The 15,238-nt window shown below is 38.4% G+C and overlaps 1 long non-coding RNA gene across 2 annotated transcripts in view; it reads left to right on the top strand.

Annotated features, from left to right (window-relative positions):
- Positions 5,932–15,238, top strand: part of LOC109831767 — an 11,260-nt gene continuing 1,953 nt past the window's right edge. For both annotated transcript variants that reach the window (XR_002244549.1, XR_002244550.1), the window contains exons 1-2: positions 5,932–6,473; positions 6,563–6,615. This is a non-coding gene — a long non-coding RNA (uncharacterized LOC109831767). The remainder of the gene's footprint in view (positions 6,474–6,562; positions 6,616–15,238) is intronic.

The raw sequence follows: 15,238 nt of genomic DNA, 5'->3' as shown, positions 1-15,238 counted from the left end.
CTCGATCCCCCCGAGCACTCCATGCACAGAGATCCGCCCAGCCGCGTCAGGCGAAAGTCCCACTCCCCGTCGTGAGAGTCCCGTGAGAAGTGTCTTATGCCGGGCAGTGGTATCTCCGACCATTCCTCCCTCTTGAGATCGAACCGGGATATTGCCTCGTTGTTGTCCTCGTGCAGGTCACCGACAGCCAGCCGCCATTTAAAAATAGCTGGCAGGAAATGGACGGCTTCGTCGACGACGGCCGAGTTTTCGTCATGAACCCAATAGGGGGGGCCCTCCTTGATCTCCCTCCATCTCCCTGACCCAAGTGTGAGGACCTCACTTCTTCTGATTGGGTGCTGGAGACTGAAGAAAGGAGACGCACCGAACACACGGAGCACCTTGTATTCCCCTGTAGAAGGAAGGTAAGCGAATGCCACCGTGTAGTTGCCGATCACCGAAGATTTCCTGGGCAAAGCGATCTGCTCCCCGGTCGCAGGGTTCCGGATGTAGATGTCGTCGGGATCGTACATGCAGACGAGGTCGAGGCTGCCGCAGGAGAAGACGAGCCTCCTGTGGACGGTAAGTTGTAGTCTGTGGTGGTTTCACGGTCGACTAGGGTTTTTCCTCCTCCTCCTCCTCGCTTATTGTAGTAGTCTAGCACGTGAAAGTGGGTTCGGCGGTATCCCCCACCGTTGCTTTCGGAGGTCGCCACGAGGAGAGGGTTCCGTTCGGATCGGCGGCGGTGGGACGATCTGAAGGAGGGGCTGGAGATGAGGGAGAGCCATGATTTGGACACCAGTTTGAGACGCGAGAGGGTCTTCACGGGGAGGAGGAGGAGGATGTCGGAGACTACGTCGAGAGGGAGGGACGACGGGTTCAACGAGTAGTATTCGTTGTTGGTTTCAGAGGAGGCGGCCATGTTAGTTAGTTAGTTAGATCGATAGATTGATGGGGTATTTAAGGACCAGCCAGATGAGCCCCAGGAGGAGGAGGACTCCTAGTGCAAACGAAATTCTCCCTCTTTGAATTAAATAAAAATCCAGTTTGTAGCTCTAGTCAGAATAGGAGAACAAATATCCGATCATTGTCGAGCCGAAGAGAACATCTAGCTTATGATCAAATCTTATAAAATAGGATTCCTTAAATATATAATCAACTTATGATAAATAAAAATGGCTAATTAATTACCAGATTACGTCACAAGTTGGACTTGAAGCTGTTATGCTGGGGGATTAAGTGGAATAAAAGAAGTCCAAAAGAAAAAGGATTCGGATCCTCTCCACTACAAAAAAAAATGGCTAATTAATTACCAGATTACGACTAGTGTTGCTTTCTTCTTCTTCATTCCCTCGTTTTCTTCGCTTTTCTCAGATTGTTTTGCATATAAACCCCTCAAAAATCTAGCAAATGTTGTTGCAATAAGTAATGCTACATATATGTTCAAGTTTATTTTGAAATATTTATAGTAGCTTTTTTTTTCTGAAAAGGATGTATAACAAATAGTGTAAGATATTTATTCAAATTCAGCGATAAAACAATCGACACAGAAACTGTGAGGTTCTCAAACCTCTGTTGATTCCCCTAGCTTCAATTCTGGCCATGATTGAACCTGAAACACTTCAAGAAGAGAAAATTGAGATAGTTGAGAGAGAATTGAGATAGTTGAGAGAGAATTGAGGGGGAAGGTGAACAGAGACTGGAGTTTGAGGTGAAGAACAGAATCCTATTTCATTCATGAGTTTCTTTTGATTTTTACACTTCGTCATTTATACAAAACTATGAGTTACAAGACTGTGAACGTGCACCAACAGAAAACAGTTTAAGCAGTTGAGCTGGAACCTAACACTTATCACAAAGGACCCTTATTTAACAGTCTTTGCACATTTATTCCTCCACTTTGCATATTTGCCCTCCTGCTTCTCAATTCCTGTGCGTATCAGTCCTTCCTTGTATATCAGTCCATAGCTTCAAGTCTTCAGCTTCAGCTCCAGGTTCTCAGCTTCCAAGGCCCTCTGCTCAGTTGACAGGTTCCGCTTCTTCAGCTCCTGTGCCATCTTCAGTTCCTGCTCCTGACAATTCCCTCCCCTTAAATTGGACCTTGTCTCAAGGTCCATTGTAGGAAACCTCCTATAGCAATCAGAGTAGCTGAGACGGAAGAAATTGAGGCCCCATTGAAGATTTAGGCGTCTCCTCACTGATGTTGAGCTTGTGAAGGCAAAGATTGGACAGTCTGGGCGACAACGAGAAAGAAGAGAAGCCATATGACCAGTCTTTGTGTAAACAAAGAGAGCATCCACCCCCAAATTGTTCGCCATTTTTGTAGCTGAATTGCAAATCTCTTCTGAGATTTTATTCATGAAAGATGATGCCACATTCGGGAGCTTCATAGCTTCAGGACGCTTCTCTTCTCTCCACCATCGTTCAATCCTTAGGCTCACACTTCTTAAAACAGTTAAAACCATTTCTGGGTATTGTCTCATGGCAGACTCACCAGAAAGTATTAATGCATCAGCCCTTTGCCTTATAGCTTCAGAAACATCAGCAACTTCAGCTCGTGTAGGTGTAGGATACTCAATCATAGAATCCAGGAGTTGAGAAGCAACAATGACTGGCTTACTCAGCTGCCTACACATTTTAACAACCCTGTGCTGAGCTGAAGGAACCTGTTCCAATGGAACTTGAGCGCCCAAGTCTCCTCGTGCTATCATGGCTCCATCTGAAGCCTGGATGATTTCTTCTAAGTTCTTCAAGGAATCAATACTCTCGATTTTTGTGATCACTGAAATGTCACTGTCCCGACATCTAGCAGCTATGTAAAATTTGAGATGATTGATGATTTCTGCAGACTTGACAAATGAAACTGCAATGAAGTCCACACCTTCAGCAATCCCAAAGTCTATGTTCAGCCAGTCCTTAGGAGATATTGTAGGAAGCATGGCTTTGTGTTCTCGAACTAGACTACCATCTCTCCAGAAAGTAAGATTAGCCATTCCTCCATCCACGAGAAGGTCATCACCAACCTTAACATCTTCAGCAAAGCCATCATAATTGACAATGATGGTGTGGTCTGGGAGTGGTGAGCTAAAAGCTCTGACAGTAAATGTCCATATTTCACCAATGGCTAATACCCCAATATTTGAAAAGCCAAGAGTTGGTATGCCCAACTGTCTCATGAACCGAGCATCTGTTGTTGATCTTAAAATTTTAGGCTTTTGAAGTTTTCCACCAGAAGCTATGACAACTTCTTTAAGAGTAGACCACCATGAGTTAGAGTCATCTGTTGTGGTTATTAGAGAACACCCTGTAATATCCATTACTGATCCTTGCTGTATCAACTGGTATGTCAAATTCCTTGTAGCTGGTGCCCATTCTTCATCAATTCTTTTCTTTAGGAGATCAGAATCCTCTGTAGGAGGAATGTGAATATCAAATCCTGCCTCGGCTTCTGAAGGTTGCATATTCATCACAAAACCCTTCTTCCTGACAGGAATCTGAGGTGATTCAACAGGAGGATTTGAGCTAGCATCAGCGTACGCCACAAGACCACCAACCTTTTCCTCGAGCTCGGCCCTCGAGATCCCCTCAGGAGGCACCGCAGAAAAAACCTGAGCCTTCGGCGATCCATTCAAAGCGTACAACTTCGTCTTCTTAAAAATCTTCTTCTTCTTGTTTGAGATTGGCCATAGTAGATTTTTGAGCTTAGGCTTTCTCTTGCTTGAGATTGGCCATGGTCGTTTCTTGAGTTTTGGCTTTCGGTGGAGACGAGAAGATTGCGGCTTCTTCTTATCCTTTGTAGTACCCATCATCATCAACTTTTGACCGTCCTTTACACCTAAGGTCAACCAGTCTGCATCATCTTTCAACAGGCCACCCTTAAGCATGATCTTTTGCCGTTCAGGAGGTACAATGACTTTTGAAGATGCAGAGATTGTTGGAGCCATGAAATTCTTGGACATCTTTGAAGAAGAGCTTGAAGAGGATCTCGACATTTGATGCAATGGCTTCCCTTCGACGACGGCAGGGCGAGCACCGACGACATTGCCTATGTCTCCGAAGGGTCGGCGATTCTTGTCGTCTTGAGCAGCAACAATATTCTTGGCTTTTGCTTTTGGTATACCTCCACCAAAACTGTGTGATGGCTGAAATTCTCCACTGAAATCAACACGCCCTTGCGATCGAGGAGCCTGTTCCTTGCCTGAATCCTTATCTCTTGATCTTGGTGTTTCCATATCCTCTCTTGATTCTGAGCTCAAGATCCGACGATCATCCCTTGGCCCCGAGCCCAAGATTTCTTGGCCAAGATCCTTGGAACCTCTATGGATTCTTTTGGTAACATCTATTTCAGGCGATCGATTCTGGTTCCTCCATGAATGCCTCAAAGACTCCTGCAGGTTCTTGGTAGATCTCAACGGCTCACTGAAGCATTTCGTCGAACACTTTTGTTGGGTGTTCTTGAAAGAAGAAATCTGAGTTGAATTTGAAGAGACTGAGAAAGATTGAGGACACTTTTGTTGGGTGTTCTTGAAAGAAGAAATCTGAGTTGAATTTGAAGAGACTGAGAAAGATTGAGGAACCTGCTCCTTGCCGAGGTCATTGAGGTTGGAAATTTGTATGGCTAATCGACAACAACCATCATAAATGTTGCGCCCTTGTAGAGAATTCATTGCTTCCACCGCATTTTGCTGTGATTGGAATTGTATAAGAGCTTGAAAGCCAGCTGACTTCTGAAGGATGACGATCTCCTCTACAAACCCATATGGAGAAAACACTTGTTGCAACACTTCCTCCGTTATAGGATAGAGCATTGTGTGAATGGCGACGAAGAGGATTCGATTGGGTGGAGAATCCTGATTTGCACCCTTCTGAAGAACTGTGGATGGGTCTGACATCTTGTCGAGTGATTGGCTTGGATTCTTGGAGTTCCTGAGTTCTTGGACAAAAATCTGAAACTGAGAAAATAGCTCCTCCATGGCTGCCCTCAATTGATGTTGGGATCGATCAAGCCTTGATAGGGATGAATCATGCTCTGATACCAATTGTGAGGTTCTCAAACCTCTGTTGATTCCCCTAGCTTCAATTCTGGCCATGATTGAACCTGAAACACTTCAAGAAGAGAAAATTGAAATAGTTGAGAGAGAATTGAGATAGTTGAGAGAGAATTGAGGGGGAAGGTGAACAGAGACTGGAGTTTGAGGTGAAGAACAGAATCCTATTTCATTCATGAGTTTCTTTTGATTTTTACACTTCGTCATTTATACAAAACTATGAGTTACAAGACTGTGAATGTGCACCAACAGAAAACAGTTTAAGCAGTTGAGCTGGAACCTAACACTTATCACAAAGGACCCTTATTTAACAGTCTTTGCACATTTATTCCTCCACTTTGCATATTTGCCCTCCTGCTTCTCAATTCCTGTGCGTATCAGTCCTTCCTTGTATATCAGTCCATAGCTTCAAGTCTTCAGCTTCAGCTCCATGTTCTCAGCTTCCAAGGCCCTCTGCTCAGTTGACAGGTTCCGCTTCTTCAGCTCCTGTGCCATCTTCAGTTCCTGCTCCTGACAGAAACTATACAATTTCTACTTAAATGAATTAGGAAAGATTGTTTAATCGATGAGGTGACATTGATTTTTATATTTTATATTCTTCTTGAGAATTTACAATATCTATTACAACCGATTAATCCAAGTGTTTACCACATTTTTTTGACGAATAATATGTTCGCCGACCTTTTTAATTTGAAAATGTAAATTCCACTACAGTATTGTCTTCTACATCGCTATGTTTTAAGTTAAAAAAAAAGTAAAATATGTTATGTAAAATGTCGAAAAAAAGGAAAAACATGAAGAATAAATTTGACAAATAGAGAAGCACCACCCACTCAAGTGACCTATCTGAAAAAACTCCAAATATATAGAAAAACCCTCCCCAAATCCCCAAATCCCACCCCCTGTCTCTCTAAAATCCCTCATCTCTCTCTTATATAGAAAAACCCTAGACACCAACTCGGACGATCCCCATCCCTCCGCCGCCGCTGCCATCGCCGTCACCGTCGCCGTCGCCGCCTCCTCCAACGCCCATCCCCCTCCCCAGACCCTGACCCTAGCCCTCCCCATCCAGAACGCCTCCCCGAACCCAAACCCTAACCCTAGCGACAGCTGGAGCGACGGCGCCACCTCCGCCCTCATGGACGCCTGGGGCGAGCGCTACCTCCACCTCCGCCGCGACAACCTCAAGCAGCCCCACTGGCAGGAGGTCGCCGACGCCGTCTCCTCCCGCGAGAACTACACGAAAGCGTGCAAATCCATCCATGGTTATTCGGGTGGTAAATTTGGGTTGACCCGTTTATGACCCGACCCATGTAATTCAACCCATACCCATTATAAACGGATCGGGCCGGGTTGACGGGTCGGGAAAATTGCCACTTAGATCAAGAAAGCTGAAGGAAGAATAAAGAGAAGAAGAGGAATATCTTTCTCTGCGTTTCATTTCAGGTCTCTTAATTTTTTTGATGCTTGATTCTTTGTATTGTTTGCTTGTTTGATATTCTAATCTGACTAACATTATTTTCTTATCTTGAAAGTTACGCACTTGCAAGGTTTCAAGATGCCGTCGAGAAGCAAGCCTGTACAATCGGTTAGTCATCTTCAACATATATCATTATTAATGATGTCATTTCGTATGCTTTTATAATACATTAAATGTGTTTATGTTGCATATTAAATGTGTTTATATTGCATATTACAGTGTTTATGAAATCCGATATGAGACCCCAATATTTTTCGACATATCATCGATATATCCCCTTAAATAGTGTAGCCCTGTAGGCAAGAAATTTGTATCAAATTTCATGTGATGCTTACTAGCTTGGATCTGTGATTCATAACTTTTCCCTTATGGGAGAATGAGTAGATGATGAGAATGATGACTCTGTATAGGCAGTAGGTGTATCTTTTGAAAGTTAAGCCATTGCCCCCGTCATATGGGATAATTCACTAGCATTCCTAGAAGCTGCTGGATTTTGTTTTATCTTAGTCTTTTGTTGTAAATTTTTGTTGGAGATATTGTTTAAGGTTTTGTTTTGATTCCGAACTTGTGTTCTCCTGGTCTTTAAGTTAGAACCACAAACATAGTGTATTACTCTTTTTACACTACTATTTCCTGCGTATTGTGAAATAGCAAGAAGACAAGGGTTTTCCATGTGGGGCATTTTGGTCTATGCGCATGATTTTCACGTGCACAGTTTTTTAATCTTATGGTGTTAGTCGGATGGTTTTCTGAAAATCTTAAGGGCAGTTGAGTGTCATTTCTAAAGTTTAGGAGAGTTATCTAAAAATGGCTGATTTTCACGTGCACAGTTTTTTTAATCTAATGGTGTTAGTCAGATGGTTTTCTGACAATCTATATATACCATCTCTCTTCTATTTTAATTTTAAAGTCCCTCTTCCCTTACTCTCTTCCTTCCTACCTCCCTCCCATCTGCATGCCATCTCCCTCAAAATGAAGAAGTCTAATAACATCAGTAAATTACTGAAGTCTCGAGAGATTGGTTGCAGACTTTGTCGTTCATCTTTCAGATTCAAAGATATTCGATTGAAGGTTAGATATTTTAATTTTCGTGATAATACTTCATAATAAGTTCTATAAAAAACTTTTCATACAAAGTATGGTCCATTTTTAGGATATCTGTTCTTTCTTTAAATTCTAAGTGAATATATATCGATAAAGTTAATAACTTAGGTTTCATTGGATTTTCTTTTGTTCCCCTGCTCCAAGTTCTTCTACAATTGTTTACAATTCTTGAAAAATTCTTTCTTTTGTTCCCCTCCTCCAAGTTCTTTTACAATTGGTAGCAGTTTTTGAAATATTCAAGAAACTGAAAATTTCTTCCATGCATTGAAGGGAATTTTCAGAAACTTTCGTTTAGATTTTTTATCAAATAAGAAACATCTTTTAAAAAGACAGGAAATGAAACTATCTGATATAAACAGAAACACAAAAGGATGCTGATGTGAGAGAAGTTAATGTGAACATGCTTCTGTTGAACTCTTCTTATTGCTAGCTTCAGATATTTTTCTATTTGGCATTTTTTGGGTATTTCTTTTTTTTCAAAGAGGGAGCGGTTTTAATGAAATTTACCCTCTATATACATCCTTTCTTCAATTTCAATTTTAAAGTTCCTCTCTCTCTCCCCCTTCCCCTTCTCCCTCCCTTTCTCCCTCCCATCAGTTTATCATCTCCTTACTCCTCAAGAAAAAAAGAAAAAAAATGAATAAATCTAATAACATTAGTGACTTACTGAAGTCTCGAGAGATTGGCCACAGACTTTTTAGGTTGTCTTTCAGGTTCAATGACATAAGATTGCAGGTTAGGACTTTCAAATGTTCTTGATCATTAGGTTAGGACTTTCAAATGTTCTGGATCATACTTCATAATAGGTTTTCTTCTTTCTTTAAATGTGCATTATTTATCGCTTGAAAAATCAAGAAAGTGGAAATTCTTCCATCTGAGTGAATAACTTAATTTACTGAAGTTTCTTTTGCTTTCCCCGTTCAATATTCTCTTACAATAGGATTCTTGAAAATTCAATAAACTAATTTTTTTTTTCCATGTTACAGGCCAAGGATTAAAGTGAATTTTCAGAAACCTATGACATAAGGAACATCTTTTAAAAACTGGACATGTAATGTAACAATTTAATATGAATAAAAATGCAAAAATGTACTGATATTAGAAAACAAAAACTGGACATGTAATGTAACAATTTAATATGAATAAAAATGCAAAAATGTACTGATATTAGAAAACAGAATGCAAATTTGCTCCTGTTAAACATCGACAAATATATTTCTATTAGGTATTATTTCCCCCTCTTAAAATGATATCAAGAATGCCTTAGTATTGGATTTTGTTGTTGTTTCTTCCCCTTTAAATGTTGGGTCGCTTGCAAAGATGCCTTGTTTTATCTCTCTATACATTTCTCATTTGTACTTAGGAGGAAATTAAACCCTTTGCTGGAGTGATTGAGGGCAATGATCATGTGGAGGATTCTGTTTCCAAACTCTTAGTGGTGAAGAGCATCGTTTTCGCTATCTCAGGTCATGGTTATTGTGCAACTTTTGATACATGTAACTCATTTATATGTTTATATGTTCACATCTGTTTATCTTAGCATGAGCTTATGATATGTATCTCTATTGTGTTAACAGTTACAAAATCTAGGTTCTGTTTCCTTAATAATTCCCAAGACGAGAAGATTCGAAAAATATTCTACAACATTAACGACGAATCATTGCTTGTTGTAGCAGAGTATACTACCAACACAAGATGTTGGTCCTTGCCGATGATGTAAGACATATTTACACACTTTGGAATTTCTAATTCTCTTTAATTATCTATTGTGTTTTGTTTACTAGGAAATAATATTATACATTTAACTCCACATTATGTAGATAATGTAACATATTTTACTTTTTTGTTTGGTGTGATTTTGTTAACAAAGTTTCTTTAAAATGGCTTTTTGTTCATTTTATAGTATGGATTATTTTTAATGAGCTGTTGATTCAAAAATGGGGGAAGGCATATGAATATAATAATTGCTGGTTGGAATAACATACTTGCTATAACATTCTAGCACTAGCACAGAATAACTAGTAATTTCTTGAACTGTTAACAGATTATTACATCACTCTTGCCTTGTATGAAATGTGAATGTAGGGTAGGGAAATGTTGTTTACAAAACCGAATGTCCACTTATTTGAGTTCAAATAAATGGTGGCCCAAAAGTATTTTTATATCAATGAAGTTGGCATTTGCATAAGTCCCACACTTGATAATTGATATTTAATATGTATTTGTTTCACATTTACAATCTATAATCATACTCTACATACAAGGTGGAGTAAAGGTAATCTAAAAAAGGGACTATGTTGTACATTGTGCTCAACAAAGGTTTAAACCACTTGCAACATAAATTCACTTGTGTATTGTGTAAATCCACATAGTTTGTACTACATATAAAAGATGTTCGTGACATGATACCACAGTTTTATACATTGTATAACTAGTATAAAATCAGTAAATATTCTCCTTGAAGCTGCATCACAAAGGTGGAACCTTGACCGTACATTCTATTTTTCTTTACTCAATTTCTACATTTTAGTGAGTAAATGATCCCTAGTCGTGTCTTTGTATCAGACACATAAGAAGAAACTCTCATCAGGAAAGATTTGAAGTGTTCTCCTCAATACAGATCCAATATTCTCTACGTGTTCTTTGAAGCTGCTAGCAACAAAGCAGTTATATTATCAGAAGAGGTGCAAGCAATCTGTGATATTCAATTTACTTATGTAACAATTTTCTGCAATCAAGTAATTCTAATGTTCTTAGTTCTTGCAGTATTGTTAAAGTCTTTGATTTTAAGTCATATACATATATGTGTGTTAGACACCTGCAGCATTGGATTCAAACCTGAACATCTGGTAAATAAACCTACATTGTCAAAAATGTTTTTAATGTTTGTACAAATCTAAGGTTTAGAAGAACATCTGGTAAATAAACCTACATTGTCAAAAATGTTTTTAATGTTTGTACAAATCTAAGGTTTAGAAATTTCTTTACTTTTGTGCTCTATGTCAGTTCTGGGGCTATTGTTAAAATATCTCAATTCAACACCAATCTTTCTACATGTAACATAGTCTTGGGTGATAATGGGGATGAACTGGCAGAATTCACCTATGAATTACCCTTTGAAGATATAAGACTCATGATCCCTTCAACGGAGAAGGTGTTGCTCGTTGATCATCGCTGTTGTCTACACATTTTGGATGTGAGCCTTTTAAACTATCTCCTCTCTAATTTTTCATTGTTTCAATTTTAACTCACCGTTTCTTAATGCAATTAAAGAGGTGTGAAAGACAATATAGACTTGTAGTATACTTGCCTTTCACGGGATACAATTCTAATGTCGGAAAAGGACATGTTTTTAGGCCTAAGAGGGAGGGAAGTCCAAGCATGAGATACAGAACGGTCCATTCTGACAGGATTCGCTGACTACTTGGTCGTCGACTATAGGTACTTTTATTAAGAGACATTTGTCGCGGATGATATGTTTATCCTATCCCATTGCTGCCCGAAACACTATTGTAATATGTGTCGATCGGGTATATTGTGAATTTTAGGGTACCAAACTCTTCTCCTTTTCTGTCTTTATTTACTTGCTGAACTACATTCTCTCTCTTGAATGTCTGACTTTTTAGGATAACCACTAGAGAGAATGCAATTTAGCAAGAGAGAAAATGCAAGTTAGACATTCAAGAGAGAGAATGCAATTCAACAAGTAAATAAAAACAGAGGAGAAGGGTTTGGTACCCCAAAATTCGCCATATACCTAATCAGCACATATTACAACAGTGTTTCGGGCAGCAATGAGATAGGATAAAAATATCCTCCTTGACAAATGTCTCATAATAAAAGTACCTATAGTTGACGACCAAGTGGTCAGCGAATCCTGTCAGATGGACCGTTTTGAATCCTATGCTTGGACTTCCCTCCGTCTTAGGCCTAAAAACATGTCCTTTTTCAGCATTAGGATTGTATCCGTTAAAGGCAAGTATACTTCAGGTCTGTATTGTCCTTCACACCTCTTTAACTGCATTAAGAAAGGGTGAGTTAAAATTGAAACAATGAGAAATTAGAGAGAGGACATAGTTTAAAAGGCTCACATCCAAAATGTGTAGACAACAACGATGATCAACGAGCAACACCTTCTCCGTTGAAGGGATCATGAGTCTTATATCTTCAAAGGGTAATTCATAGGTGAATTCTGCCAGTTCATCCCCATTATCACCCGAGACTATTACATGTAGAAAGATTGGTGTTGGATTGAGATATTTTAACAAGAGTCCCAGAACTGTCATAGAGCACAAAAGTGAAGAAAATTCTAGACCTTAGCTTTGACCAAACATTAAAAACATTCTTGACAACATAGGTTTATTTACCAGATGGTCAGGTTTGAATCCAATGTTGCAGGTGTCTGACACACATATGCATATGACTTCAAATCAAAGACTTTAACAATACTGCAAGAACTAAGAACATTGGAATTACGTGATTGCAGAAAAATGTTACATAAGTAAATTGAATATCACAGATTGCTTACGCCTCGGGTTCTGATAATATAACTGATTTGTTGCTGGCAGCTTCAAAGAACACATGTGAAGAATATTGGACATGTATTGAGGAGAACACTTCAAATCTTTCATGAGGAGAGTTTCTTCTTATGTGTCTGATACAAAGTCACGACTAGGGATCATTTACTCACTAAAATGTAGAAATTGAGTAAAGAAAAATAGAATATACCGTCAAGGTTCCACCTCTGTGGTGCAGCTTCGAGGGGAATATTTATTGATTTTATACTAGTTATACAGAGTATAAAACTGTGGTATCATGTCACAAATATCTTTTATATGTAATACAAACTATGCGGATTCACACAATACACAAGTGAATTTATGTTGTAAGTGGTTTAAACTTTTGTTGGACACAATGTACAACATAATCCTACTTTTATTTAGATTAAAATACACAAAAGTTCATATGAAGAGCATCTTGATTGAACAGTGAAACCAAAACTATGATTTTACCTTGTATGCCTATATACTCATAATGTAAATAATATATACATATATATCTAATCACATTGGCAGGTGTGTCTCACTACTCTATATTTTAGTTGTGCTTATTTAGAAAATGAGTTGCCACCAAATAACCAAATATTGTGTTTGTCAACTTAATGGCTATAAAATACATTTGACTTAAGCATCAAAAGCCTTTACTCCTCCTTGTATGTAGAGTATGATTATAGATTGTAAATGTGAAACAAATACATTAAATATCAATTATCAAGTGTGGGACTTAAGCAAATGCCAACTTCATTATATAAAATACTTATGGGCCACCATTTATTTGAACTCAAAGAAGTGGACATTCGGTTTTGTAAACAACATTTCCCTACCCTACATTCACATTTCATACAAGGCAAGGGTGATGTAATAATCTATTAACAGTTCAAGAAATTACTAGTTATCTGTGCTAGTGCTAGAATGTTATAGCATGTATATTATTCCAACCAGCAATTATTATATTCATATGTCTTCCCCCATTTTTGAATCAACAGCTCATTAAAAATAATCCATACTATAAAATGAACAAAATGTCATTTTAACGGAACTTTGTTAACAAAATCACACCAAACAAAAAAGCAAAATATGTTACATTATCTACATAATGTGGAGTTAAATGTATAATATGATTTCCTCGTAAACAAAACACAATAGATAATTAAAGAGAATTAGAAATTCCAAAGTGTGTAAATATGTCTTACATCATCGGCAAGGACCAACATCTTGTGTTGGTAGTATACTCTGCTACAACAAGCAATGATTTGTCGTTAATGTTGTAGAATATTTTTCGAATCATCTCGTCTTGGGAATTATTAAGGAAACAGAACCTAGATTTTGTAACTGTTAACACAATAGAGATACATACCATAAGCTCATGCTAAGATAAACAGATGTGAACATATAAACATATAAATGAGTTACATGTATCAAAAGTTGCACAATAACCATGACCTGAGATAGCAAAAGCGATGCCATTCACCACTAGGAGTTTGGAAACAGAATCCTCCACATGATCATTGCCCTCAATCACTCCAGCAAAGGGTTTAATTCCCTCCTAAGTACAAATGAGAAATGTAGAGAGAGATAAAACAAGGCATCTTTGCAAGCGACCCAACATTAAAGGGGAAGAAACAACAACAAAAGAATACTAAGGCATTCTTGATATCATTTTAAGAGGGGGAAATAATGCCCAATATATTTGTTGTTGTTTAACAAATGCAAATTTGCATTCTGTTTTCTAATATCAGTACATTTTTGCATTTTTATTCATATTAAATTGTTACATTGCATGTCCAGTTTTTAAAAGATGTTCCTTATGTCATAGGTTTTTGAAAATTCACTTTAATCCTTGGCCCGTAACATGGAAAAAATTTTCAGTTTCTTGAAAAATTTTCAGTTTCATGAATTTTCAAGAAACCTATTGTAAAAGAATATTGAATGGGGGAAGCAAAGGAAACTTTAGTAAATTAAGTTATTCACTTAGATGGAAGAATTTTCCACTTTCTTGATTTTTCAAGCGATAAAATAATGTACATTCAAAGATAGAAGAAAACCTATTGTGAAGTATGATCCAGAACATTTGAAAGTCCTAACCAGTAATCCTATGTCATTGAACCTGAAAGACAACCTAAAAAGTCTGTGGCCAATCTCTCGAGACTTTAGTAAGTCACTAATGTTATTAGATCTCTTCATTTTTTTTTCTTTTTTTCTTGGGGAGTAAGGAGATGGTAAACTGATGGAAGGGAGGGGGAGAGAAAGGGAGAAGGGCGGGGGTAGGGGGGGGAGAGAGAGGAAATATATATATATATGGTAAATTTCATTAAAACCTCTCCCTCTTTGAAAAAAAAAGAAATACCCAAAAAAATGCCAAATAGAAAAATATCTGAAGCTAGCAATATGAAGAGAGTTCAACAAAAACATGTTCACATTAACTTCTCTCACATCAGCAGCCTTTTTGCGTTTCTGTTTATATCAGATAGTTTCATTTCATGTCTTCTCAAAAGATGTTTCTTATTTCATAAAAAATCTAAACGAAAGTTTATGAAAATTCCCTTCAACCCCTGGCCCGTAACATGAAGATATTTTTAGTTTCTTGAATATTTCAAAAACTGCTACCAATTGTAAAAGAACTTGGAGGAGGGGAACAAAAGAAAGAAAATTGCAAGAATTGCAAACAATTGTAAAAGAACTTGGAGCAGGCCCGCCACTTCCTCCTCGCCTCGCTCCCCGCTGTCAGCAGGCCCTCGATTGCGTTGAGGAGGTCAGCGCCCTCGCCCGTTGCTGCGATCAGTAAGCTAAATCCATCTCATCTCTTCATGTAGATCTAGATCTAGTTTAGTCAACGCCTCTTTGAGATCTTTTGACGTCAGCTCTTGGATCGCGCGATGCCTGGTTTTGGGAATTGCTGTATAGCGATCCTCGTATGAATGTGGGTATTGTCACGCTATCGTTAAAGTTGAATTCGATACTGTTGAGTGTCCCTTGAAGTTTGGTTAGAAAATTGGTTGTGCCTTCGATTTTGATGTAGAAGAATTTGATCTGTATGGAAGTGGACAAATGCTTGGATATTATGGTAG

The sequence above is a fragment of the Asparagus officinalis genome, chromosome 2 (genome assembly GCF_001876935.1).
Source record: "Asparagus officinalis chromosome 2, Aspof.V1, whole genome shotgun sequence".
Lineage (NCBI taxonomy): Eukaryota > Viridiplantae > Streptophyta > Magnoliopsida > Asparagales > Asparagaceae > Asparagus > Asparagus officinalis.
This window is presented reverse-complemented; position numbering and strand designations above follow the sequence as displayed.